Consider the following 27,509-nt stretch of genomic DNA (forward strand, 5'->3'; position numbering starts at 1 on the left):
TTCCCTGGACTTCCTAGGTCGTTAACTACCAGAAGAAGAGGAACTCGAACAATCTGCTCTTTTAACCAGTGTGTCCAGGGGAGAGCGCGAACGCAGTCCCCCACTACCATAAATTATGCAGTCGAGATTCCCACATTTGGGGAATTCGCAGGGGTCAGCACAACCGGAGTGCAATGGGCGAGCCTCGCCCTGGGTGAACCACCTTCCTGATCATGGTGTCTCCCCTGCCAGGTAAGTATGAATTCCCAGGCCTCCCGTCAGAGGCACCGTGTCCCTCTCCGCAATCCTCACCAACGGTCGGACAATCAAACACACACCTGATTCAACTCATCAGCTCATTCGTAAAAACTCCAAGAGATAAGAGAGAGACATCAAAAACCTGCAGAGTCGGGCTCTTTTGCTGTTGTTGTTGTGGATGATGTTGTTTTCATGCTCCGGATCCATGAGCCAAAAATCAATTTCATACGCGGCCACCGGATAGTGGACGAATCAGATGTTAAACGAGATAAGAACAGAGTTGTTGTTTTTTTTTCCCTCTCACACCACCATTACCTGTATAGCATATGATCACCTACAACACCTTTAAAGCACCCATACACAGCAATATACGTTACTTCCATTAACACCTGCTGCCACACAAGACTAAAACATCTCTTTCATTGAACACAGTTTTTGGGGGTGCACCGTTCCCAGAAGTACTGCAATACCGGGTCGATGCGTGGAGTGGACGGAGCAAGCCCCTCTTCCATCTCCCAGTTCCAAAAATCAATTTAATATATGGTGCCCGGGTAGGGCACGTATCAGATATTAAACTGATAAGAACAGATTTTTTTCTTTCGAAAAAAGTTTATTGTCACATTGTTTCATTCCATTCTTTCAATATCCATTTTTTCCTTATAAAATCACATTTTTGCACATATCTTAAAACAACAAAAAGGACATAAGTTACAGTTAAAAATCAGTTATGTTGATGTGTTGTGTAAAAGTCCATGTATGTTGTGTGTTGTTTTAAAGTAAAGGTAAAATGGATTAAAATAAAATAGGAATGCAAATATAAAACAATAAAACAATAAAATATGCCAAATAAAACATCTCTTGTACAGGATCGAGGGTGAGTCCCTATCAAGAATGTCCATTCACTCCAGGTCTCCAGAACAGGCCCCAGACTCCTCGCTTCCAGTGCCCAGCGGAGATCCCCTCTCCTCCGGCCCGCTGGCCCGCTGTTCCCGTAGCCAGAGTGGTGAGGGTGCATCTACGGGCGGCCAGGTACGGTGGCGGCCGGGACCTTCTCCGTGTGACCTCGGCCCCCCCATCCGAATAACGACGTGCGGCCCACCCTGCAGCGTTGATGTTATCCTCTGCTCGCACGCGTGGAGGGGGACCGTCACGCGTTTCCCCACCAGCAGGTTTCTGGTGACCCAGATGGCATCCTTGATGTGGTTGAGGGTGAGCCAGAGCGAGGCAAACGTTGGTGGTGTCAACTCCTTCAAGCCCTGACCCACCCCCAGGATGGCGAGCTTATAGTCCACCTGGGCCCCACCCGCTGGCAGGCACGGGAAAAACAGGGGGCCTGTCTTGGCCCACAGGTCCCGCGCAGCGCCGCACTCCCAGAGCAGATGTTGAACGGTCTCCGGGGAACCACATCCGGACCGTGGGCAGGTGGAGTTTTTGGCCATGCCTCTGGAGTGCATGACCGCCCTGACCGGGAGGATCTCATGAGCCACCATCCACGACAGGTCCTTAAGCCTGTTCTGGAGAGCTGGGTGGGCTGCGTTCCTCCAAACGTCTTTGGCCTCACCTAGTGTGAGGCCTGGAACTGGACTCACCGATTCTCGATCCTGCACAAGAGAGACGAGAGACTTGTGATTAGTTAAAACAGTGGCATCATTTGTTTCTAAAAGATATTTCTTTAAAAATTTCTTAATAAAACTATGCTCTTTTGACAAATTAAAAGACACTGGACTTTTAAGATCAATGGGTAAAATTTTCAAACTTCTTAGGTATGACCCCATCCAGAATCGGGTCATGGCTGCTGTCTTGTGTTCTCTGGATGGGGTCAGTGCATACTGGATATGGAGGGCGGCAAAGCGGCTGCCTAAAAACAGGTGGGGGTCTGGGAGGCCTTTCCCGCCATTCTCTTTTTTCTTTTTAACGACCTCCCTCTTGATTCGTTCCCACTTGGACCCCCACAGGAAATAAAATACCGCCCTCTCCAACTTAGCCAGGAATCGTCTTGGGGGACTAAAAACAGAACAGACAAGTAAAATTAGTGGTAAAATCACTGCTTTAAAAATTAAAATCTTGCCTTCTAACGTCAGTTGTCTTAGTCCCCAAAAGCCCAGTCTTTGTCTGACTTTCCCTAACATGTCAGTCCAGTTTCCTGGTCCTCCACCCTCCCTGTCAAATTTTACTCCTAAAATTTTCAAATCCTTTTCTTTAAAATCCAAATCTAGTCCTCCTGTGTCCACGTCGCCCCACGGCCCGAAGAGCAGGGCCTCGGACTTACTCCTGTTAAGCTTGGCGCCCGAGGCCCGACCGTACCAGTCAGTCAAGTCCATTGCTCTTCGTACTGATAAAAAGTCAGTCGCTAAAAGGGTCACGTCATCCATATATAAAACGCAGGTCGCCGTCAGTCCACCAGTTCCTGGGATATCTAGTCCTTTAATCCATTTATCCCTTCTCAAGATCTGTGCCAGTGGCTCAATACAAGCCACATACAGAAGGGGAGATAAAGGACACCCCTGACGGACACCGCTGTGGATATTTACAGCTTTGGAAAGATGCCCATTTGCAAGAAATTTGCTGCTTAAGCCCTCATACAGCAGTCCCACCCAAGCTATAAACCTCTCTGGAAAGCCCATTTTTTGCAGTACCTGAAGGAGGTACTGGTGCGAGACCCGATCAAAAGCTTTTTCAAAGTCTAAATTTAGGACTACAAGCCTAATGTTTCTGTCTCTCGCATAACAGATGGCGTCTCTGATCAGTACCAGGCTGTCCGTGATCTTCCTGCCGGGCACAGCGCAAGCTTGATCCAGGTGGATTACGTCCTCTAAAACAGTCGACATGCGTGTAGCTAAAATCTTACTAAAAAGTTTACAATCATAATTTAAAAGAGTGATTGGTCGCCAGTTTCTCAAGTCAGTCTTGTCTCCTTTTTTGTACAGTAATGTAACTATCCCTACTCTAAAGCTGTCTGGAAGTCTGTCAAGAGTCTCAAATTCTTTAAAAACTGTAAGTAAGTCATGTGCTAAAATGTCCCAGAAAGTCAGATAAAACTCAAAGGGGAGTCCGTCCATGCCCGGGGACTTCCCCTTCTTAAAACCCTTTAAAGCTTTTTCCAATTCTAAAAGATTAAAATCCTGGGATAAAAGCACATTTGGACTCTTAACTTTTTTATCTAAAAACCCTAAAACTTCCTCTAAGATGCCATTGTGTACCTCTTTAGTGCCGTATAAATTACTGTAAAAACTTTCAATTTCCCCTAAAATCAGGTCAGTTGTATTTACTTCCCCCCCTCTAAAAGTTTTTAAAATATTGATCGACCCTCCCCGAGCTATTGTCTTTTTAAAAAAATACCTGGTACACTTCTCTCCTTCCTCTAACTCCCTTTCTCTACATCTTAAAATGACACCTTTGCTCTTTGTTTCAGACAGATCTGACATTTCTTTCTTTACTTCTTTTATTTCATTTGTAAAATCCAATCCATTGTTTAAAAGGTTAAAATATCTCTGCAGTCTTTTTTGCAACCCCATCATGCGTCTTTTTTCTTTATTCTTTTTTTCTTTTCCAATTTGTTTAAAAAACCGTCCTGTCCTTTGTTTCACCATCTCCCACCACTGTGCACGTGAGTCGTAAAAGTCCTGGAGGGTCTGCCATTGGCTGAACTGCTCCCTATACTCACTAACCACTTCCTCGTCCTCTAATAGGGAACAGTTCAGCTTCCACAGCCCTCCCCCTGCAGTCACACCCGTGGGGAGTGAAAGAGTGCAAGACAGCATCATGTGGTCGGAAAAAAAGAGGGGGGTCAATGTAGCATCGGTCGGCGGGAGGTCCCTGGTAAAAATATAGTCAATTCGAGAGGCTCTGGCACCGTCACCACTGAACCAGGTGAAGCCTTCCTCTCTTTGATGCATTGTTTTAAAACAGTCAACTAACTTAAAATCTTTGACTATATTTTGTAATAAAACCGATGTCTTGTCGACCTTAAAATCCTCTCCTACCCTCCTTCTGTCCTTTTTTGATAATACACAATTAAAATCCCCTGCTACCACTAGGGGAGCCCTGCCTAGCATGTGGGGTTGCAAGTCTTCTAAAAGCTCATACCTGTTATTTTTTTCAGTAAAACCATACATATTTAAAATGTTAAGATCCTTACCTAAAAAAGTCAGATTTGCTAAAATTGCCCGCCCGTCCCTCACCACAGTGCTGCCCTTCACCAAAAGGTTGGGATTTTTTATTAAAATAGCAACACCGTCATTTTTGTTAAAATTGGACCCACTCCAAATGGAAAATCCTGGGGTCCAAATCTCCTCCCACTTCCTGTAATTTGTTAAAAAGGGCAAACCACATTCTTGCAATAAAAACACATCTGACTTAAAAGTTTTTAAAAAGGATAACACACTCTGTGCTCGCAAAGTAGACCTCACACTTCTCACATTGATTGTAGAGATAGTGAGGGCCATGAGCAGTATGGTTAAAAATACAAGCATTAATAGAAGGATAAAACCAAAAGACTGCAGAAAGTTACATTAAAATCATGTTATGTCATGTAGCACTTGCTTCTCCCTTTCCCCAGAAAAACTGGGATCAGGAGGGCAAATGCTCGCCGCCTCAGAGTCCACAGAGAGAACCTCTTGTGGCTCCTTCGGTGACGATGTTCTAAGCTTAACGTGCAAAAAGGAGACTTCATTGGGAGATTCTGCGGGCCACATACGGTCTAGATCTAACGAAGAGGAACTATCTAGCCGATGCGATGCCCGCAGCCTTTTCTCCTCTGTTTGAAGCAGAGGAGATCTCGCAGACCTTTTTTGCACCTGAGCAATGGGGAGTGAACCCTCGGATTCACCCCCACTATCCACCACACTAACCTCCGATACGGTGTAGAGTGAGGAAGCCGTTGCATCCTCCTCCTCCTCCTCCATTTTGTTTTCACTTCTCTCTTGTTGGGGAACGGCTTCCTCACTCTGTTCGCTGTTAAAACTTGACTCCGCCCCTGTGGCCGCCCCACTTCCTTCCTCCTGCCCACTCCCTGAGGCTGGCTGGGAAATAGAATTTCCCGCCAAAACCTCAGGGACCGCCTCCTCCTTCCTTTGCTCTTTTGTTTGTTCCACATGTGGGGCGGCCATTTTGTTGCCTTTCAGTTTGTTGGCAAAACTTTTAGGGCAATCTCTGTAGAGATGGGATGACTCCCCACAGAGGTTGCACCGCCTGCCATTGGTACACTCTTCAAAAGTATGACCAATTTCTCTGCATTTCCTGATAAGAACAGATACTACACTTGATCTTAGCCAAAAGGCCGAGAAGCGATGACACAATGACGCAGAGGCGGGGGAGCCGTCAAAGGCCACGCCCACCTGGGCCGTGGCGAGAGGGTCTAAAGGTCGCCAGCAAACAAGCTCAGCTCACAGCAATACAAGCTCAGCTTGACTGTTGACACCGAAAATGGATCACAGCAGAGCGCACAACACGACACTTTGGAGTGCAACCTGGGATTTTGGACCAACAAACATTCTGCCCTAAAAGTGAGCGGGCAGACCAAAGCGTACGTCGTAGAGACTTGAAACTCTTGAGGGATGGTAGTACCCGCCCGGTCTACAACATCACCAAGGCTCGGCCCAATCGGCCCCAAGGTGGCGCTGCAGCGATCAGAAGTACGAAATGCCTCGTAACTCCTGAACCGTCCGTCGCAGACCCAAGTGTCTTACATCACCGGAATCCTTGGCTCGGGCCGAACAAGACGCAGGCCTCGGATTCGATGGTTGCGCTGGCGAGATTTTCGGGTATTTGGGATTTTGTGAAAAAGCTACTTTTGCACACTAGTCCTAGGTCTTTCGCCCGATCTGACCCAAACCGGTGCAGAAAGATTCCCTGGAGTCTGATTGCCGACAGCGATGGGGAAAAAAGTCGGAATTTCGATACACGTTGGCGACGGGACGCCAAAACGTTGGGAGTGGGCGAGGCGGGCTTTACTTAAATGGCCATAACTCTCCAACGGAATGAGACAATTACACCCAAGTCGGTACACCTGTGCACGGGCTCAGCCTGTGCTCAGGTGAAAAGGGATGTGGCGACTGGCCACTTGGTGGCGCTGTAAACAGTAAAAACAACAACATGAATACGGCCATAGGCGACTGTATGTCAGGTGATTTTTCACACATGCACAAGGTATTCATACCACATGATAGAACTCCCCATTCGGAACAACTTTGCTTCTAGGACCACTGCTGCCAATAAAAGCGCTGGTTGAATAATGGAGATTATTTGAAGAATGATGAAAAAAAAAAACTAAAAAACAGCCCTACTTTTGCAGACTGGTCCTAGGTTGAGAGTTTTACATCTCTCGATCAACCACTGCAGTTCAATTCCCTGGACTTCCTAGGTCGTTAACTACCAGAAGAAGAGGAACTCGAACAATCTGCTCTTTTAACCAGTGTGTCCAGGGGAGAGCGCGAACGCAGTCCCCCACTACCATAAATTATGCAGTCGAGATTCCCACATTTGGGGAATTCGCAGGGGTCAGCACAACCAGACTGCAATGGCCGAGCCTCGCCCTGGGTGAACCACCTTCCTGATCATGGTGTCTCCCCTGCCAGGTAAGTATGAATTCCCAGGCCTCCCGTCAGAGGCACCGTGTCCCTCTCCGCAATCCTCACCAACGGTCGGACAATCAAACACACACCTGATTCAACTCATCAGCTCATTCGTAAAAACTCCAAGAGATAAGAGAGAGACATCAAAAACCTGCAGAGTCGGGCTCTTTTGCTGTTGTTGTTGTGGATGATGTTGTTTTCATGCTCCGGATCCATGAGCCAAAAATCAATTTCATACGCGGCCACCGGATAGTGGACGAATCAGATGTTAAACGAGATAAGAACAGAGTTGTTGTTTTTTTTTCCCTCTCACACCACCATTACCTGTATAGCATATGATCACCTACAACACCTTTAAAGCACCCATACACAGCAATATACGTTACTTCCATTAACACCTGCTGCCACACAAGACTAAAACATCTCTTTCATTGAACACAGTTTTTGGGGGTGCACCGTTCCCAGAAGTACTGCAATACCGGGTCGATGCGTGGAGTGGACGGAGCAAGCCCCTCTTCCATCTCCCAGTTCCAAAAATCAATTTAATATATGGTGCCCGGGTAGGGCACGTATCAGATATTAAACTGATAAGAACAGATACTACACTTGATCTTAGCCAAAAGGCCGAGAAGCGATGACACAATGACGCAGAGGCGGGGGAGCCGTCAAAGGCCACGCCCACCTGGGCCGTGGCGAGAGGGTCTAAAGGTCGCCAGCAAACAAGCTCAGCTCACAGCAATACAAGCTCAGCTTGACTGTTGACACCGAAAATGGATCACAGCAGAGCGCACAACACGACACTTTGGAGTGCAACCTGGGATTTTGGACCAACAAACATTCTGCCCTAAAAGTGAGCGGGCAGACCAAAGCGTACGTCGTAGAGACTTGAAACTCTTGAGGGATGGTAGTACCCGCCCGGTCTACAACATCACCAAGGCTCGGCCCAATCGGCCCCAAGGTGGCGCTGCAGCGATCAGAAGTACGAAATGCCTCGTAACTCCTGAACCGTCCGTCGCAGACCCAAGTGTCTTACATCACCGGAATCCTTGGCTCGGGCCGAACAAGACGCAGGCCTCGGATTCGATGGTTGCGCTGGCGAGATTTTCGGGTATTTGGGATTTTGTGAAAAAGTTACTTTTGCACACTAGTCCTAGGTCTTTCGCCCGATCTGACCCAAACCGGTGCAGAAAGATTCCCTGGAGTCTGATTGCCGACAGCGATGGGGAAAAAAGTCGGAATTTCGATACACGTTGGCGACGGGACGCCAAAACGTTGGGAGTGGGCGAGGCGGGCTTTACTTAAATGGCCATAACTCTCCAACGGAATGAGACAATTACACCCAAGTCGGTACACCTGTGCACGGGCTCAGCCTGTGCTCAGGTGAAAAGGGATGTGGCGACTGGCCACTTGGTGGCGCTGTAAACAGTAAAAACAACAACATGAATACGGCCATAGGCGACTGTATGTCAGGTGATTTTTCACACATGCACAAGGTATTCATACCACATGATAGAACTCCTCATTCGGAACAACTTTGCTTCTAGGACCACTGCTGCCAATAAAAGCGCTGGTTGAATAATGGAGATTATTTGAAGAATGATGAAAAAAAAAACTAAAAAACAGCCCTACTTTTGCAGACTGGTCCTAGGTTGAGAGTTTTACATCTCTCGATCAACCACTGCAGTTCAATTCCCTGGACTTCCTAGGTCGTTAACTACCAGAAGAAGAGGAACTCGAACAATCTGCTCTTTTAACCAGTGTGTCCAGGGGAGAGCGCGAACGCAGTCCCCCACTACCATAAATTATGCAGTCGAGATTCCCACATTTGGGGAATTCGCACGGGTCAGCACAACCGGAGTGCAATGGCCGAGCCTCGCCCTGGGTGAACCACCTTCCTGATCATGGTGTCTCCCCTGCCAGGTAAGTATGAATTCCCAGGCCTCCCGTCAGAGGCACCGTGTCCCTCTCCGCAATCCTCACCAACGGTCGGACAATCAAACACACACCTGATTCAACTCATCAGCTCATTCGTAAAAACTCCAAGAGATAAGAGAGAGACATCAAAAACCTGCAGAGTCGGGCTCTTTTGCTGTTGTTGTTGTGGATGATGTTGTTTTCATGCTCCGGATCCATGAGCCAAAAATCAATTTCATACGCGGCCACCGGATAGTGGACGAATCAGATGTTAAACGAGATAAGAACAGAGTTGTTGTTTTTTTTTCCCTCTCACACCACCATTACCTGTATAGCATATGATCACCTACAACACCTTTAAAGCACCCATACACAGCAATATACGTTACTTCCATTAACACCTGCTGCCACACAAGACTAAAACATCTCTTTCATTGAACACAGTTTTTGGGGGTGCACCGTTCCCAGAAGTACTGCAATACCGGGTCGATGCGTGGAGTGGACGGAGCAAGCCCCTCTTCCATCTCCCAGTTCCAAAAATCAATTTAATATATGGTGCCCGGGTAGGGCACGTATCAGATATTAAACTGATAAGAACAGATACTACACTTGATCTTAGCCAAAAGGCCGAGAAGCGATGACACAATGACGCAGAGGCGGGGGAGCCGTCAAAGGCCACGCCCACCTGGGCCGTGGCGAGAGGGTCTAAAGGTCGCCAGCAAACAAGCTCAGCTCACAGCAATACAAGCTCAGCTTGACTGTTGACACCGAAAATGGATCACAGCAGAGCGCACAACACGACACTTTGGAGTGCAACCTGGGATTTTGGACCAACAAACATTCTGCCCTAAAAGTGAGCGGGCAGACCAAAGCGTACGTCGTAGAGACTTGAAACTCTTGAGGGATGGTAGTACCCGCCCGGTCTACAACATCACCAAGGCTCGGCCCAATCGGCCCCAAGGTGGCGCTGCAGCGATCAGAAGTACGAAATGCCTCGTAACTCCTGAACCGTCCGTCGCAGACCCAAGTGTCTTACATCACCGGAATCCTTGGCTCGGGCCGAACAAGACGCAGGCCTCGGATTCGATGGTTGCGCTGGCGAGATTTTCGGGTATTTGGGATTTTGTGAAAAAGCTACTTTTGCACACTAGTCCTAGGTCTTTCGCCCGATCTGACCCAAACCGGTGCAGAAAGATTCCCTGGAGTCTGATTGCCGACAGCGATGGGGAAAAAAGTCGGAATTTCGATACACGTTGGCGACGGGACGCCAAAACGTTGGGAGTGGGCGAGGCGGGCTTTACTTAAATGGCCATAACTCTCCAACGGAATGAGACAATTACACCCAAGTCGGTACACCTGTGCACGGGCTCAGCCTGTGCTCAGGTGAAAAGGGATGTGGCGACTGGCCACTTGGTGGCGCTGTAAACAGTAAAAACAACAACATGAATACGGCCATAGGCGACTGTATGTCAGGTGATTTTTCACACATGCACAAGGTATTCATACCACATGATAGAACTCCCCATTCGGAACAACTTTGCTTCTAGGACCACTGCTGCCAATAAAAGCGCTGGTTGAATAATGGAGATTATTTGAAGAATGATGAAAAAAAAAAACTAAAAAACAGCCCTACTTTTGCAGACTGGTCCTAGGTTGAGAGTTTTACATCTCTCGATCAACCACTGCAGTTCAATTCCCTGGACTTCCTAGGTCGTTAACTACCAGAAGAAGAGGAACTCGAACAATCTGCTCTTTTAACCAGTGTGTCCAGGGGAGAGCGCGAACGCAGTCCCCCACTACCATAAATTATGCAGTCGAGATTCCCACATTTGGGGAATTCGCAGGGGTCAGCACAACCGGAGTGCAATGGCCGAGCCTCGCCCTGGGTGAACCACCTTCCTGATCATGGTGTCTCCCCTGCCAGGTAAGTATGAATTCCCAGGCCTCCCGTCAGAGGCACCGTGTCCCTCTCCGCAATCCTCACCAACGGTCGGACAATCAAACACACACCTGATTCAACTCATCAGCTCATTCGTAAAAACTCCAAGAGATAAGAGAGAGACATCAAAAACCTGCAGAGTCGGGCTCTTTTGCTGTTGTTGTTGTGGATGATGTTGTTTTCATGCTCCGGATCCATGAGCCAAAAATCAATTTCATACGCGGCCACCGGATAGTGGACGAATCAGATGTTAAACGAGATAAGAACAGAGTTGTTGTTTTTTTTTCCCTCTCACACCACCATTACCTGTATAGCATATGATCACCTACAACACCTTTAAAGCACCCATACACAGCAATATACGTTACTTCCATTAACACCTGCTGCCACACAAGACTAAAACATCTCTTTCATTGAACACAGTTTTTGGGGGTGCACCGTTCCCAGAAGTACTGCAATACCGGGTCGATGCGTGGAGTGGACGGAGCAAGCCCCTCTTCCATCTCCCAGTTCCAAAAATCAATTTAATATATGGTGCCCGGGTAGGGCACGTATCAGATATTAAACTGATAAGAACAGATTTTTTTCTTTCGAAAAAAGTTTATTGTCACATTGTTTCATTCCATTCTTTCAATATCCATTTTTTCCTTATAAAATCACATTTTTGCACATATCTTAAAACAACAAAAAGGACATAAGTTACAGTTAAAAATCAGTTATGTTGATGTGTTGTGTAAAAGTCCATGTATGTTGTGTGTTGTTTTAAAGTAAAGGTAAAATGGATTAAAATAAAATAGGAATGCAAATATAAAACAATAAAACAATAAAATATGCCAAATAAAACATCTCTTGTACAGGATCGAGGGTGAGTCCCTATCAAGAATGTCCATTCACTCCAGGTCTCCAGAACAGGCCCCAGACTCCTCGCTTCCAGTGCCCAGCGGAGATCCCCTCTCCTCCGGCCCGCTGGCCCGCTGTTCCCGTAGCCAGAGTGGTGAGGGTGCATCTACGGGCGGCCAGGTACGGTGGCGGCCGGGACCTTCTCCGTGTGACCTCGGCCCCCCCATCCGAATAACGACGTGCGGCCCACCCTGCAGCGTTGATGTTATCCTCTGCTCGCACGCGTGGAGGGGGACCGTCACGCGTTTCCCCACCAGCAGGTTTCTGGTGACCCAGATGGCATCCTTGATGTGGTTGAGGGTGAGCCAGAGCGAGGCAAACGTTGGTGGTGTCAACTCCTTCAAGCCCTGACCCACCCCCAGGATGGCGAGCTTATAGTCCACCTGGGCCCCACCCGCTGGCAGGCACGGGAAAAACAGGGGGCCTGTCTTGGCCCACAGGTCCCGCGCAGCGCCGCACTCCCAGAGCAGATGTTGAACGGTCTCCGGGGAACCACATCCGGACCGTGGGCAGGTGGAGTTTTTGGCCATGCCTCTGGAGTGCATGACCGCCCTGACCGGGAGGATCTCATGAGCCACCATCCACGACAGGTCCTTAAGCCTGTTCTGGAGAGCTGGGTGGGCTGCGTTCCTCCAAACGTCTTTGGCCTCACCTAGTGTGAGGCCTGGAACTGGACTCACCGATTCTCGATCCTGCACAAGAGAGACGAGAGACTTGTGATTAGTTAAAACAGTGGCATCATTTGTTTCTAAAAGATATTTCTTTAAAAATTTCTTAATAAAACTATGCTCTTTTGACAAATTAAAAGACACTGGACTTTTAAGATCAATGGGTAAAATTTTCAAACTTCTTAGGTATGACCCCATCCAGAATCGGGTCATGGCTGCTGTCTTGTGTTCTCTGGATGGGGTCAGTGCATACTGGATATGGAGGGCGGCAAAGCGGCTGCCTAAAAACAGGTGGGGGTCTGGGAGGCCTTTCCCGCCATTCTCTTTTTTCTTTTTAACGACCTCCCTCTTGATTCGTTCCCACTTGGACCCCCACAGGAAATAAAATACCGCCCTCTCCAACTTAGCCAGGAATCGTCTTGGGGGACTAAAAACAGAACAGACAAGTAAAATTAGTGGTAAAATCACTGCTTTAAAAATTAAAATCTTGCCTTCTAACGTCAGTTGTCTTAGTCCCCAAAAGCCCAGTCTTTGTCTGACTTTCCCTAACATGTCAGTCCAGTTTCCTGGTCCTCCACCCTCCCTGTCAAATTTTACTCCTAAAATTTTCAAATCCTTTTCTTTAAAATCCAAATCTAGTCCTCCTGTGTCCACGTCGCCCCACGGCCCGAAGAGCAGGGCCTCGGACTTACTCCTGTTAAGCTTGGCGCCCGAGGCCCGACCGTACCAGTCAGTCAAGTCCATTGCTCTTCGTACTGATAAAAAGTCAGTCGCTAAAAGGGTCACGTCATCCATATATAAAACGCAGGTCGCCGTCAGTCCACCAGTTCCTGGGATATCTAGTCCTTTAATCCATTTATCCCTTCTCAAGATCTGTGCCAGTGGCTCAATACAAGCCACATACAGAAGGGGAGATAAAGGACACCCCTGACGGACACCGCTGTGGATATTTACAGCTTTGGAAAGATGCCCATTTGCAAGAAATTTGCTGCTTAAGCCCTCATACAGCAGTCCCACCCAAGCTATAAACCTCTCTGGAAAGCCCATTTTTTGCAGTACCTGAAGGAGGTACTGGTGCGAGACCCGATCAAAAGCTTTTTCAAAGTCTAAATTTAGGACTACAAGCCTAATGTTTCTGTCTCTCGCATAACAGATGGCGTCTCTGATCAGTACCAGGCTGTCCGTGATCTTCCTGCCGGGCACAGCGCAAGCTTGATCCAGGTGGATTACGTCCTCTAAAACAGTCGACATGCGTGTAGCTAAAATCTTACTAAAAAGTTTACAATCATAATTTAAAAGAGTGATTGGTCGCCAGTTTCTCAAGTCAGTCTTGTCTCCTTTTTTGTACAGTAATGTAACTATCCCTACTCTAAAGCTGTCTGGAAGTCTGTCAAGAGTCTCAAATTCTTTAAAAACTGTAAGTAAGTCATGTGCTAAAATGTCCCAGAAAGTCAGATAAAACTCAAAGGGGAGTCCGTCCATGCCCGGGGACTTCCCCTTCTTAAAACCCTTTAAAGCTTTTTCCAATTCTAAAAGATTAAAATCCTGGGATAAAAGCACATTTGGACTCTTAACTTTTTTATCTAAAAACCCTAAAACTTCCTCTAAGATGCCATTGTGTACCTCTTTAGTGCCGTATAAATTACTGTAAAAACTTTCAATTTCCCCTAAAATCAGGTCAGTTGTATTTACTTCCCCCCCTCTAAAAGTTTTTAAAATATTGATCGACCCTCCCCGAGCTATTGTCTTTTTAAAAAAATACCTGGTACACTTCTCTCCTTCCTCTAACTCCCTTTCTCTACATCTTAAAATTACACCTTTGCTCTTTGTTTCAGACAGATCTGACATTTCTTTCTTTACTTCTTTTATTTCATTTGTAAAATCCAATCCATTGTTTAAAAGGTTAAAATATCTCTGCAGTCTTTTTTGCAACCCCATCATGCGTCTTTTTTCTTTATTCTTTTTTTCTTTTCCAATTTGTTTAAAAAACCGTCCTGTCCTTTGTTTCACCATCTCCCACCACTGTGCACGTGAGTCGTAAAAGTCCTGGAGGGTCTGCCATTGGCTGAACTGCTCCCTATACTCACTAACCACTTCCTCGTCCTCTAATAGGGAACAGTTCAGCTTCCACAGCCCTCCCCCTGCAGTCACACCCGTGGGGAGTGAAAGAGTGCAAGACAGCATCATGTGGTCGGAAAAAAAGAGGGGGGTCAATGTAGCATCGGTCGGCGGGAGGTCCCTGGTAAAAATATAGTCAATTCGAGAGGCTCTGGCACCGTCACCACTGAACCAGGTGAAGCCTTCCTCTCTTTGATGCATTGTTTTAAAACAGTCAACTAACTTAAAATCTTTGACTACATTTTGTAATAAAACCGATGTCTTGTCGACCTTAAAATCCTCTCCTACCCTCCTTCTGTCCTTTTTTGATAATACACAATTAAAATCCCCTGCTACCACTAGGGGAGCCCTGCCTAGCATGTGGGGTTGCAAGTCTTCTAAAAGCTCATACCTGTTATTTTTTTCAGTAAAACCATACATATTTAAAATGTTAAGATCCTTACCTAAAAAAGTCAGATTTGCTAAAATTGCCCGCCCGTCCCTCACCACAGTGCTGCCCTTCACCAAAAGGTTGGGATTTTTTATTAAAATAGCAACACCGTCATTTTTGTTAAAATTGGACCCACTCCAAATGGAAAATCCTGGGGTCCAAATCTCCTCCCACTTCCTGTAATTTGTTAAAAAGGGCAAACCACATTCTTGCAATAAAAACACATCTGACTTAAAAGTTTTTAAAAAGGATAACACACTCTGTGCTCGCAAAGTAGACCTCACACTTCTCACATTGATTGTAGAGATAGTGAGGGCCATGAGCAGTATGGTTAAAAATACAAGCATTAATAGAAGGATAAAACCAAAAGACTGCAGAAAGTTACATTAAAATCATGTTATGTCATGTAGCACTTGCTTCTCCCTTTCCCCAGAAAAACTGGGATCAGGAGGGCAAATGCTCGCCGCCTCAGAGTCCACAGAGAGAACCTCTTGTGGCTCCTTCGGTGACGATGTTCTAAGCTTAACGTGCAAAAAGGAGACTTCATTGGGAGATTCTGCGGGCCACATACGGTCTAGATCTAACGAAGAGGAACTATCTAGCCGATGCGATGCCCGCAGCCTTTTCTCCTCTGTTTGAAGCAGAGGAGATCTCGCAGACCTTTTTTGCACCTGAGCATTGGGGAGTGAACCCTCGGATTCACCCCCACTATCCACCACACTAACCTCCGATACGGTGTAGAGTGAGGAAGCCGTTGCATCCTCCTCCTCCTCCTCCATTTTGTTTTCACTTCTCTCTTGTTGGGGAACGGCTTCCTCACTCTGTTCGCTGTTAAAACTTGACTCCGCCCCTGTGGCCGCCCCACTTCCTTCCTCCTGCCCACTCCCTGAGGCTGGCTGGGAAATAGAATTTCCCGCCAAAACCTCAGGGACCGCCTCCTCCTTCCTTTGCTCTTTTGTTTGTTCCACATGTGGGGCGGCCATTTTGTTGCCTTTCAGTTTGTTGGCAAAACTTTTAGGGCAATCTCTGTAGAGATGGGATGACTCCCCACAGAGGTTGCACCGCCTGCCATTGGTACACTCTTCAAAAGTATGACCAATTTCTCTGCATTTCCCACATATCATTTCCTGGCATGCTTCAGCTAAGTGCCCAAACTTTCCACATTTTCTACATAATTTGGGCATACCCTGGTAGTGAATGTAGCCTCTGTTCTCACCCAACACAATCATAGAAGGCAGATGCTTCAGGCCCTGGTAGCCCCCAGCGTCTTCCCATTGTTTAATGGGAATTCGCCAGGAGCATGTCCAAATACCATCCTCATCTAAAACCTTGACTGGCTGGCTTCGAACTGTGCAAAATCTGCCCAGCCAGACACAAATGTCCTCCCCAGTCACTGTCTCATTAAACATTCTAACAATCACAGTTTTAAGTGTGTTGTCAGAGAGCTTTTCAACAGTAAACATGGACAGCTGGGATTTAGCTACTTCAAATCTGTGCCAGAAATCATTCAGGTGGGAAACCGCTCTAAAACTAACATCAAATCCTTTGTTCAGGGGCAGAGTCACGATGCAATTCAGATCATCAGGTTTAAAATTTAGAGTTTTTTGGATCAGTTTCCTGGAGAAGTCAAGACGTGACATCCCCAGGAGCTTCCCCTCAACTTCTTTGAATAAAAAACGCACGCTGTGGTGCCTCCTCATGCCGGCACGGGCAGCCGACATAGTGGAGACACCAACAGCCTAAAACTTTAAAAAACAATAAATAAATAAATAAATATATTAAAAAGGTCTTACCTTAAAACAGAACCGGAATAAAAGCAGCTGGATCAATGTACCTCTCAAAAGTTTGGGGCTCAAGTCACTGAAGGACCCAAGCCGGAAAAACCTCCAAGAGGCGATCGCTGTCTCTACCCTAGGACCAGACACTTGATCTTAGCCAAAAGGCCGAGAAGCGATGACACAATGACGCAGAGGCGGGGGAGCCGTCAAAGGCCACGCCCACCTGGGCCGTGGCGAGAGGGTCTAAAGGTCGCCAGCAAACAAGCTCAGCTCACAGCAATACAAGCTCAGCTTGACTGTTGACACCGAAAATGGATCACAGCAGAGCGCACAACACGACACTTTGGAGTGCAACCTGGGATTTTGGACCAACAAACATTCTGCACTAAAAGTGAGCGGGCAGACCAAAGCGTACGTCGTAGAGACTTGAAACTCTTGAGGGATGGTAGTACCCGCCCGGTCTACAACATCACCAAGGCTCGGCCCCAAGGTGGCGCTGCAGCGATCAGAAGTACGAAATGCCTCGTAACTCCTGAACCGTCCGTCGCAGACCCAAGTGTCTTACATCACCGGAATCCTTGGCTCGGGCCGAACAAGACGCAGGCCTCGGATTCGATGGTTGCGCTGGCGAGATTTTCGGGTATTTGGGATTTTGTGAAAAAGCTACTTTTGCACACTAGTCCTAGGTCTTTCGCCCGATCTGACCCAAACCGGTGCAGAAAGATTCCCTGGAGTCTGATTGCCGACAGCGATGGGGAAAAAAGTCGGAATTTCGATACACGTTGGCGACGGGACGCCAAAACGTTGGGAGTGGGCGAGGCGGGCTTTACTTAAATGGCCATAACTCTCCAACGGAATGAGACAATTACACCCAAGTCGGTACACCTGTGCACGGGCTCAGCCTGTGCTCAGGTGAAAAGGGATGTGGCGACTGGCCACTTGGTGGCGCTGTAAACAGTAAAAACAACAACATGAATACGGCCATAGGCGACTGTATGTCAGGTGATTTTTCACACATGCACAAGGTATTCATACCACATGATAGAACTCCCCATTCGGAACAACTTTGCTTCTAGGACCACTGCTGCCAATAAAAGCGCTGGTTGAATAATGGAGATTATTTGAAGAATGATGAAAAAAAAAAACTAAAAAACAGCCCTACTTTTGCAGACTGGTCCTAGGTTGAGAGTTTTACATCTCTCGATCAACCACTGCAGTTCAATTCCCTGGACTTCCTAGGTCGTTAACTACCAGAAGAAGAGGAACTCGAACAATCTGCTCTTTTAACCAGTGTGTCCAGGGGAGAGCGCGAACGCAGTCCCCCACTACCATAAATTATGCAGTCGAGATTCCCACATTTGGGGAATTCGCAGGGGTCAGCACAACCGGAGTGCAATGGCCGAGCCTCGCCCTGGGTGAACCACCTTCCTGATCATGGTGTCTCCCCTGCCAGGTAAGTATGAATTCCCAGGCCTCCCGTCAGAGGCACCGTGTCCCTCTCCGCAATCCTCACCAACGGTCGGACAATCAAACACACACCTGATTCAACTCATCAGCTCATTCGTAAAAACTCCAAGAGATAAGAGAGAGACATCAAAAACCTGCAGAGTCGGGCTCTTTTGCTGTTGTTGTTGTGGATGATGTTGTTTTCATGCTCCGGATCCATGAGCCAAAAATCAATTTCATACGCGGCCACCGGATAGTGGACGAATCAGATGTTAAACGAGATAAGAACAGAGTTGTTGTTTTTTTTTCCCTCTCACACCACCATTACCTGTATAGCATATGATCACCTACAACACCTTTAAAGCACCCATACACAGCAATATACGTTACTTCCATTAACACCTGCTGCCACACAAGACTAAAACATCTCTTTCATTGAACACAGTTTTTGGGGGTGCACCGTTCCCAGAAGTACTGCAATACCGGGTCGATGCGTGGAGTGGACGGAGCAAGCCCCTCTTCCATCTCCCAGTTCCAAAAATCAATTTAATATATGGTGCCCGGGTAGGGCACGTATCAGATATTAAACTGATAAGAACAGATACTACACTTGATCTTAGCCAAAAGGCCGAGAAGCGATGACACAATGACGCAGAGGCGGGGGAGCCGTCAAAGGCCACGCCCACCTGGGCCGTGGCGAGAGGGTCTAAAGGTCGCCAGCAAACAAGCTCAGCTCACAGCAATACAAGCTCAGCTTGACTGTTGACACCGAAAATGGATCACAGCAGAGCGCACAACACGACACTTTGGAGTGCAACCTGGGATTTTGGACCAACAAACATTCTGCCCTAAAAGTGAGCGGGCAGACCAAAGCGTACGTCGTAGAGACTTGAAACTCTTGAGGGATGGTAGTACCCGCCCGGTCTACAACATCACCAAGGCTCGGCCCAATCGGCCCCAAGGTGGCGCTGCAGCGATCAGAAGTACGAAATGCCTCGTAACTCCTGAACCGTCCGTCGCAGACCCAAGTGTCTTACATCACCGGAATCCTTGGCTCGGGCCGAACAAGACGCAGGCCTCGGATTCGATGGTTGCGCTGGCGAGATTTTCGGGTATTTGGGATTTTGTGAAAAAGCTACTTTTGCACACTAGTCCTAGGTCTTTCGCCCGATCTGACCCAAACCGGTGCAGAAAGATTCCCTGGAGTCTGATTGCCGACAGCGATGGGGAAAAAAGTCGGAATTTCGATACACGTTGGCGACGGGACGCCAAAACGTTGGGAGTGGGCGAGGCGGGCTTTACTTAAATGGCCATAACTCTCCAACGGAATGAGACAATTACACCCAAGTCGGTACACCTGTGCACGGGCTCAGCCTGTGCTCAGGTGAAAAGGGATGTGGCGACTGGCCACTTGGTGGCGCTGTAAACAGTAAAAACAACAACATGAATACGGCCATAGGCGACTGTATGTCAGGTGATTTTTCACACATGCACAAGGTATTCATACCACATGATAGAACTCCTCATTCGGAACAACTTTGCTTCTAGGACCACTGCTGCCAATAAAAGCGCTGGTTGAATAATGGAGATTATTTGAAGAATGATGAAAAAAAAAACTAAAAAACAGCCCTACTTTTGCAGACTGGTCCTAGGTTGAGAGTTTTACATCTCTCGATCAACCACTGCAGTTCAATTCCCTGGACTTCCTAGGTCGTTAACTACCAGAAGAAGAGGAACTCGAACAATCTGCTCTTTTAACCAGTGTGTCCAGGGGAGAGCGCGAACGCAGTCCCCCACTACCATAAATTATGCAGTCGAGATTCCCACATTTGGGGAATTCGCAGGGGTCAGCACAACCGGAGTGCAATGGGCGAGCCTCGCCCTGGGTGAACCACCTTCCTGATCATGGTGTCTCCCCTGCCAGGTAAGTATGAATTCCCAGGCCTCCCGTCAGAGGCACCGTGTCCCTCTCCGCAATCCTCACCAACGGTCGGACAATCAAACACACACCTGATTCAACTCATCAGCTCATTCGTAAAAACTCCAAGAGATAAGAGAGAGACATCAAAAACCTGCAGAGTCGGGCTCTTTTGCTGTTGTTGTTGTGGATGATGTTGTTTTCATGCTCCGGATCCATGAGCCAAAAATCAATTTCATACGCGGCCACCGGATAGTGGACGAATCAGATGTTAAACGAGATAAGAACAGAGTTGTTGTTTTTTTTTCCCTCTCACACCACCATTACCTGTATAGCATATGATCACCTACAACACCTTTAAAGCACCCATACACAGCAATATACGTTACTTCCATTAACACCTGCTGCCACACAAGACTAAAACATCTCTTTCATTGAACACAGTTTTTGGGGGTGCACCGTTCCCAGAAGTACTGCAATACCGGGTCGATGCGTGGAGTGGACGGAGCAAGCCCCTCTTCCATCTCCCAGTTCCAAAAATCAATTTAATATATGGTGCCCGGGTAGGGCACGTATCAGATATTAAACTGATAAGAACAGATACTACACTTGATCTTAGCCAAAAGGCCGAGAAGCGATGACACAATGACGCAGAGGCGGGGGAGCCGTCAAAGGCCACGCCCACCTGGGCCGTGGCGAGAGGGTCTAAAGGTCGCCAGCAAACAAGCTCAGCTCACAGCAATACAAGCTCAGCTTGACTGTTGACACCGAAAATGGATCACAGCAGAGCGCACAACACGACACTTTGGAGTGCAACCTGGGATTTTGGACCAACAAACATTCTGCCCTAAAAGTGAGCGGGCAGACCAAAGCGTACGTCGTAGAGACTTGAAACTCTTGAGGGATGGTAGTACCCGCCCGGTCTACAACATCACCAAGGCTCGGCCCAATCGGCCCCAAGGTGGCGCTGCAGCGATCAGAAGTACGAAATGCCTCGTAACTCCTGAACCGTCCGTCGCAGACCCAAGTGTCTTACATCACCGGAATCCTTGGCTCGGGCCGAACAAGACGCAGGCCTCGGATTCGATGGTTGCGCTGGCGAGATTTTCGGGTATTTGGGATTTTGTGAAAAAGCTACTTTTGCACACTAGTCCTAGGTCTTTCGCCCGATCTGACCCAAACCGGTGCAGAAAGATTCCCTGGAGTCTGATTGCCGACAGCGATGGGGAAAAAAGTCGGAATTTCGATACACGTTGGCGACGGGACGCCAAAACGTTGGGAGTGGGCGAGGCGGGCTTTACTTAAATGGCCATAACTCTCCAACGGAATGAGACAATTACACCCAAGTCGGTACACCTGTGCACGGGCTCAGCCTGTGCTCAGGTGAAAAGGGATGTGGCGACTGGCCACTTGGTGGCGCTGTAAACAGTAAAAACAACAACATGAATACGGCCATAGGCGACTGTATGTCAGGTGATTTTTCACACATGCACAAGGTATTCATACCACATGATAGAACTCCCCATTCGGAACAACTTTGCTTCTAGGACCACTGCTGCCAATAAAAGCGCTGGTTGAATAATGGAGATTATTTGAAGAATGATGAAAAAAAAAAACTAAAAAACAGCCCTACTTTTGCAGACTGGTCCTAGGTTGAGAGTTTTACATCTCTCGATCAACCACTGCAGTTCAATTCCCTGGACTTCCTAGGTCGTTAACTACCAGAAGAAGAGGAACTCGAACAATCTGCTCTTTTAACCAGTGTGTCCAGGGGAGAGCGCGAACGCAGTCCCCCACTACCATAAATTATGCAGTCGAGATTCCCACATTTGGGGAATTCGCAGGGGTCAGCACAACCGGAGTGCAATGGCCGAGCCTCGCCCTGGGTGAACCACCTTCCTGATCATGGTGTCTCCCCTGCCAGGTAAGTATGAATTCCCAGGCCTCCCGTCAGAGGCACCGTGTCCCTCTCCGCAATCCTCACCAACGGTCGGACAATCAAACACACACCTGATTCAACTCATCAGCTCATTCGTAAAAACTCCAAGAGATAAGAGAGAGACATCAAAAACCTGCAGAGTCGGGCTCTTTTGCTGTTGTTGTTGTGGATGATGTTGTTTTCATGCTCCGGATCCATGAGCCAAAAATCAATTTCATACGCGGCCACCGGATAGTGGACGAATCAGATGTTAAACGAGATAAGAACAGAGTTGTTGTTTTTTTTTCCCTCTCACACCACCATTACCTGTATAGCATATGATCACCTACAACACCTTTAAAGCACCCATACACAGCAATATACGTTACTTCCATTAACACCTGCTGCCACACAAGACTAAAACATCTCTTTCATTGAACACAGTTTTTGGGGGTGCACCGTTCCCAGAAGTACTGCAATACCGGGTCGATGCGTGGAGTGGACGGAGCAAGCCCCTCTTCCATCTCCCAGTTCCAAAAATCAATTTAATATATGGTGCCCGGGTAGGGCACGTATCAGATATTAAACTGATAAGAACAGATTTTTTTCTTTCGAAAAAGTTTTATTGTCACAGGGTTTCATTCCATGTTTTCCATTTACATTTTTTTATAAATCAAGTATTTATTTACACATCTTAAAACAACAAAAACAAATAAAAAAGACACACTTTATAGTTAAAAATCAATTATTGATTGTGTGTTGTGTAAAAGTCCATGTATGTTAATATTTGAGTTGTATTAAAGGAAACGTAAATGGATTAAAATAAATAGGAATAAAACATAAAAACAATAAAACAATAAAACTTGCCAAATAAAACATCTCTTGTAAAGGATCGAGGGTGAGTCCCTATCAAGATTGTCCATTCACTCCAGGTCTCCAGAACAGGCCCCAGACTCCCCGCTTCTGGTGCCCAGCGGAGATCCCCTCTCCTCCGGCCCGCTGGCCCGCTGTTCCCGTAGCCGGTGTGGTGAGGGTGCATCTACGGGCGGCCAGGGTCGGTGGCGGCCGGGACCTTCTACGTGTGACCCCGGCCCCCCCATCCGAATAACGACGTGCGGCCCACCCTGCAGCGTTGATCTTATTTTCTGCTCGCACGCGTGGAGGGGGACCGTCACGCGTTTCCCCACCAGCAGATTTCTGGTGACCCAGATGGCATCCTTGATCACGTTTAGGGTGAGCCAGAGCGAGGAAAATTTTGGTTGTGTCAGCTCCTTCAAGCCCTGACCCACCCCCAGGATGGCGAGCTTGTAGTCCACCTGGGCCCCACCCGCTGGCAGGCACGGGAAAAACAGGGGGCCGGTCTTGGCCCACAGGTCCCGCGCAGCGCCGCACTCCCAGAGCAGATGTCGAACGGTCTCCGGGGAACCACATCCGGACCGTGGGCAGGTGGAGTTTTTGGCCATGCCTCTGGAGTGCATAACCGCCCTGACCGGGAGGATCTCATGAGCCACCATCCACGACAAGTCTTTAAGCCTGTTCTGGAGAGCTGGGTGGGCTGCGTTCCTCCAAACATCTTTGGCCTCACCTAGTGTGAGGCCTGGAACCGGGCTCACAGATTCTCGATCCTGCACAAGAGAGATAAGAGACTTATGGTTAGTTAAAATGGTGGCATCATTTGTCTCTAAAAGATATTTCTTTAAAAATTTCTTAATAAAACTATGCTCTTTTGACAAATTAAAAGACACTGGACTTTTAAGATCAATGGGTAAAATTTTCAAAGTTCTTAGGTATGACCCCATCCAGAATCGGGTCATGGCTGCTGTCTTGTGTTCTCTGGATGGGGTCAGTGCGTACTGGATGTGGAGGGCGGCAAAGCGGCTGCCTAAAAACAGGTGGGGGTCTGGGAGGCCTTTCCCGCCATTCTCTTTTTTCTTTTTGACGACCTCCCTCTTTAGTCGTTCCCACTTGGACCCCCACAGGAAATAAAATACCGCCCTCTCCAGGTTGGCCAGGAATCGTCTTGGGGGACTAAAAACAGAACAGACAAGTAAAATCAGTGGTAAAATCACAGCTTTAAAAATTAAAATCTTGCCTTCAAACGTCAATTGTCTCAGTCCCCAAAAGCCCAGTCTTTGCCTGACTTTCCCTAACATGTCAGTCCAGTTTCCTTGTCCTCCACCCTCTCTGTCAAATTTTACACCTAAAATTTTCAAATCATTGTCTTTAAAATCCAAATCTAGTCCAACTGTGTCCACGTTCCCCCACGGCCCGAAGAGCTGGGCCTCGGACTTACTCCTATTGAGCTTGGCGCCCGAGGCCCGACCGTACCAGTCAGTCAAGTCCATTGCTCTTCGTACTGATAAAAGGTCAGTCGCTAAAAGGGTCACGTCATCCATATATAAAACACAGGTCGCCGTCAGTCCACCAGTCCCTGGGATGTCTAGTCCTTTAATCCATTTATCCCTTCTCAAGATTTGTGCCAGTGGCTCAATACAAGCCACATACAGAAGGGGAGATAAAGGACACCCCTGACGGACGCCGCTGTAGAGTTTTACAGCTTTGGATAAATGCCCGTTAACCAAAATTCTGCTAGACAGATCGTTGTACAGCAGTCCCACCCAGGCTATAAACCTCCCAGGAAAACCCATTTTTTCCAGTACCTTAAACAGGAACTGGTGCGAGATACGGTCGAATGCCTTTTCAAAGTCTAAATTTAGGACTACTAGCTGAATGTTTCTGTCTCTCGCAAAACAGATGGCGTCTCTGATCAGTACCAGGCTGTCCGTGATCTTCCTTCCGGGCACGGCGCATGCTTGATCCAAGTGGATTACGTCTGCTAAAACTGTCGACATACGCGTGGCTAAAATTTTGCTAAAAAGTTTGCAGTCAACGTTTAAAAGAGTGATGGGTCGCCAATTCTTTAAGTCAGTCTTGTCGCCTTTCTTATGTAATAGCGTCACTATCCCTATTCTGAAGCTGTCTGGAAGTCTGTTCACATTGTCAAATTCTTTAAAAACAGTCAGTAAGTCATGTGCTAAAATGTCCCCAAAGGTCAAGTAAAATTCAAGTGGTAGTCCGTCTAGTCCTGGGGACTTCCCACGCTTAAAACCTTTCAGAGCTTTTTGTATTTCTAAAATCGTAAAATCCTGTCTTAAAAGTGCACATTGACTCTGGAGCTTTTTGTCTAAAAAATTTAAAACTTCCATTAAGGTATCGTCGTGTACTTGTTTTAGGCCATATAAATCACTATAAAAGTTTTCCACCCCTCTTAAAATCTCTTCTGTTTCATTTACCACCCTCCCATCCGATTTCAAAGTTGTCAAAGCCCCTCCCCGTGTTATAATTTTTTTAAAAAAATATCTTGTACACTTTTCCCCTTCTTCAATATCTTGTTCTCTACTCCTTAAAATGACACCTTTACTTTGAATTTGGGCTAAAACTGACATTTCTTGTTTTACTTCTTTTATTTCTTCACTAAAATCAAACCCAATTTTTAAAAGATTAAAATACCTCTGTAGTCGTTTTTGCAACCCCATCATGCGTCTCTTTTCTTTTTTCTTTTTCTCCTTTCCTATTTTCTTAAAAAACTGTCTCGTCCGTTCCTTTACCATTTCCCACCACTGTGCACGTGAATCATAAAAGTCTTGGAGGGTCTGCCATCGGCTGAACTGCTCCCTGTACTCACTAAATACTTCCTCATCCTCCAACAGGGAGCAGTTCAACTTCCACAGCCCTCCTCCTACTGTCACACCAGAGGCCAGTGAAAGGGTGCAGGATAGCATCATGTGATCAGAAAAAAAGAGGGGGGATAATGTAGCATCGGTTGGCAAGCAGTCCCGTGTAAAAATGTAGTCAATGCGAGAGGCTCTGGTGCCATCACCACTGAACCAGGTGAAGCCCTCCTCTCTCTGATGCATTTTTTTAAAGCAGTCGACTAAATTAAAATCTCTGACTAAATTTTGCAATAAAACCGATGTTTTGTCAAATTTAAAACCTTCTACCCTCTTCCTATCTTTCGGAGTTAAGACACAGTTAAAATCCCCTGCCACCACCAAAGGGGCCCTCCCTAACATGTGGGGCTGCAGGTCTTCTAAAAGCTCATATCTTTCATTCTTATCATTAAAGCCATACACATTAAGAACATTAAAATCCTTATCTAAAAAAGTCAAGTTTGCTAAAATTGCTCGCCCATCCCTTACCACCGTGCTGCCCTTCACCAAGATGTTTGGATTGTTGATTAAAATAGCAACACCGTCATTTTTGTTAAAATTGGACCCACTCCAGATAGAATGTCCAGGGGTCCAAAGCTCCTCCCACTTTCTGTAATTGGATAAAAAGGGCAAAGCACATTCTTGCAATAAAAACACATCTGACTTACAGGATTTTAAAAAGGATAAAACGCTCTGTGCTCGTATATCACTTCTCACACTTCTCACATTTATTGTAGAGATTGTGAGGGCCATGAGCAGTATAGTTAAAATGATATGAACTTTTAAAAGAAGACTAATAAAAGACATACAGAGGCATCTTTAAAATTATGTTATTTCTTGTTCCTCATGCCTCTCCCTTCTCCCATGGGGGCTGGGTTCAGGAGGGCAAGAGGTTGACACTTCCGAAGCCACAGAGCTGAACTCTTGCGACTCTTTCGGTGTTGATGTTCTTAGCTTAAAATGCAGAAAGGAAACTTCATTAGGGGATTCTGAGGGCCACATGCGGTCTGGATCCTCCGGGGAGAAACTATCCAGCCCTTGTGTAGCCCTCATTCTTTTCTCCACTACTACACACAACGGAGATCCCGCAGTTCTCTTCTGCACTTGAGCATTTGGGAGTGAAAGGTCAGTTTCACTCCCACTGGAGGGCATACTCACCTCCGAGACGGTGTTGAGGGAGGAAACCGTTTCATCCTCTCCGTCTTCTGTTTCCTTTCCTTTATCTTGTCCGGGAGTGGTTTCCTCCCCCTGTTCGGTTTCAAGCTGTGACTCCGCCCCTGTGGCCGCCCCACTTCCTTTTTCCTGACAAATCCCTGAGGCTGGCTGGGAATTTGAAATTCCCGCCAAAATCTCAGGGACCACCTCCTTCTCTCTTTGTTCTTTTGTTTGTTCCACATGTGGGGCGGCCATTTTGTTCCCTTTCAATTTGTTGGCAAAACTTTTAGGGCAATCTCTGTAGAGATGGTCAGTTTCACCACAAAGATTACACCTTCTGCCAATGGTACATTCTTCAAAGATGTGACCAATTCCTCTACACTTCCCACATGTTAATTCCTTGCATGCATCAGCTAAATGCCCCATCCTCCCACACTTCCTGCACAGTTTGGGCATTCCTTGGTAGTGAATGTAGCCCCTGTTCTCTCCCAACACAATCATTGAAGGCAGATGCTTCAGGCCCTGGTAGCCCCCGGCGTCCTCCCATTGTTTAATGGGAATTCGCCAGGAGCAATTCCAGATACCATCTTCATCTAACACTTTGGTTGGTTGACCCCGAACAGTGCAAAATCTGCCCAGCCAGACACAAATGTCCTCCCCATTCACTGTTTCATTAAACATCCTAACAATCACAGTTTTTAATGAATTGTCAGAAAGTTTCTCCACAGTAAACATAGCGAATTGGGCTTTGCATGCATCAAACCTTTGCCAGAATTCAATTAACAGGGAAGCACTTTTGAAACTTA

At 47.1% G+C, this 27,509-nt stretch overlaps 11 non-coding genes and 4 pseudogenes across 11 annotated transcripts; all 15 read right to left on the reverse strand.

The window, feature by feature from the left end:
* Positions 1–75: 75 nt before the first annotated feature.
* Positions 76–239, reverse strand: LOC143726870 (U1 spliceosomal RNA). The gene has a single exon (XR_013199095.1). It is a non-coding gene; the product is annotated as a U1 spliceosomal RNA (small nuclear RNA).
* A 434-nt stretch (positions 240–673) lies between these two features.
* On the reverse strand, positions 674–851 carry LOC143727361 (U2 spliceosomal RNA; annotated as a pseudogene).
* Positions 852–5,378: 4,527 nt separating this feature from the next.
* LOC143727508 (U2 spliceosomal RNA) lies at positions 5,379–5,527 on the reverse strand (annotated as a pseudogene).
* Positions 5,528–6,656: 1,129 nt separating this feature from the next.
* On the reverse strand, positions 6,657–6,820 carry LOC143726965 (U1 spliceosomal RNA). Its single transcript, XR_013199186.1, has one exon. It is a non-coding gene; the product is annotated as a U1 spliceosomal RNA (small nuclear RNA).
* Positions 6,821–7,254: 434 nt separating this feature from the next.
* LOC143727110 (U2 spliceosomal RNA) lies at positions 7,255–7,445 on the reverse strand. Its single transcript, XR_013199319.1, has one exon. It is a non-coding gene; the product is annotated as a U2 spliceosomal RNA (small nuclear RNA).
* A 1,128-nt stretch (positions 7,446–8,573) lies between these two features.
* Positions 8,574–8,737, reverse strand: LOC143726981 (U1 spliceosomal RNA). The gene has a single exon (XR_013199202.1). It is a non-coding gene; the product is annotated as a U1 spliceosomal RNA (small nuclear RNA).
* A 434-nt stretch (positions 8,738–9,171) lies between these two features.
* LOC143727111 (U2 spliceosomal RNA) lies at positions 9,172–9,362 on the reverse strand. The gene has a single exon (XR_013199320.1). It is a non-coding gene; the product is annotated as a U2 spliceosomal RNA (small nuclear RNA).
* A 1,129-nt stretch (positions 9,363–10,491) lies between these two features.
* LOC143726693 (U1 spliceosomal RNA) lies at positions 10,492–10,655 on the reverse strand. The gene has a single exon (XR_013198928.1). It is a non-coding gene; the product is annotated as a U1 spliceosomal RNA (small nuclear RNA).
* Positions 10,656–11,089: 434 nt separating this feature from the next.
* LOC143727362 (U2 spliceosomal RNA) lies at positions 11,090–11,267 on the reverse strand (annotated as a pseudogene).
* Positions 11,268–17,853: 6,586 nt separating this feature from the next.
* Positions 17,854–18,017, reverse strand: LOC143726695 (U1 spliceosomal RNA). Its single transcript, XR_013198929.1, has one exon. It is a non-coding gene; the product is annotated as a U1 spliceosomal RNA (small nuclear RNA).
* A 434-nt stretch (positions 18,018–18,451) lies between these two features.
* Positions 18,452–18,642, reverse strand: LOC143727112 (U2 spliceosomal RNA). The gene has a single exon (XR_013199321.1). It is a non-coding gene; the product is annotated as a U2 spliceosomal RNA (small nuclear RNA).
* Positions 18,643–19,770: 1,128 nt separating this feature from the next.
* On the reverse strand, positions 19,771–19,934 carry LOC143726871 (U1 spliceosomal RNA). The gene has a single exon (XR_013199096.1). It is a non-coding gene; the product is annotated as a U1 spliceosomal RNA (small nuclear RNA).
* A 434-nt stretch (positions 19,935–20,368) lies between these two features.
* LOC143727113 (U2 spliceosomal RNA) lies at positions 20,369–20,559 on the reverse strand. Its single transcript, XR_013199322.1, has one exon. It is a non-coding gene; the product is annotated as a U2 spliceosomal RNA (small nuclear RNA).
* Positions 20,560–21,688: 1,129 nt separating this feature from the next.
* LOC143726696 (U1 spliceosomal RNA) lies at positions 21,689–21,852 on the reverse strand. Its single transcript, XR_013198930.1, has one exon. It is a non-coding gene; the product is annotated as a U1 spliceosomal RNA (small nuclear RNA).
* Positions 21,853–22,286: 434 nt separating this feature from the next.
* Positions 22,287–22,462, reverse strand: LOC143727310 (U2 spliceosomal RNA; annotated as a pseudogene).
* Between the last annotated feature and the right edge of the window lie 5,047 nt (positions 22,463–27,509).

Source organism: Siphateles boraxobius, unplaced genomic scaffold (assembly GCF_051911475.1).
Source record: "Siphateles boraxobius isolate OS27281-9 unplaced genomic scaffold, OSU_SipBor_1 77, whole genome shotgun sequence".
Lineage (NCBI taxonomy): Eukaryota > Metazoa > Chordata > Actinopteri > Cypriniformes > Leuciscidae > Siphateles > Siphateles boraxobius.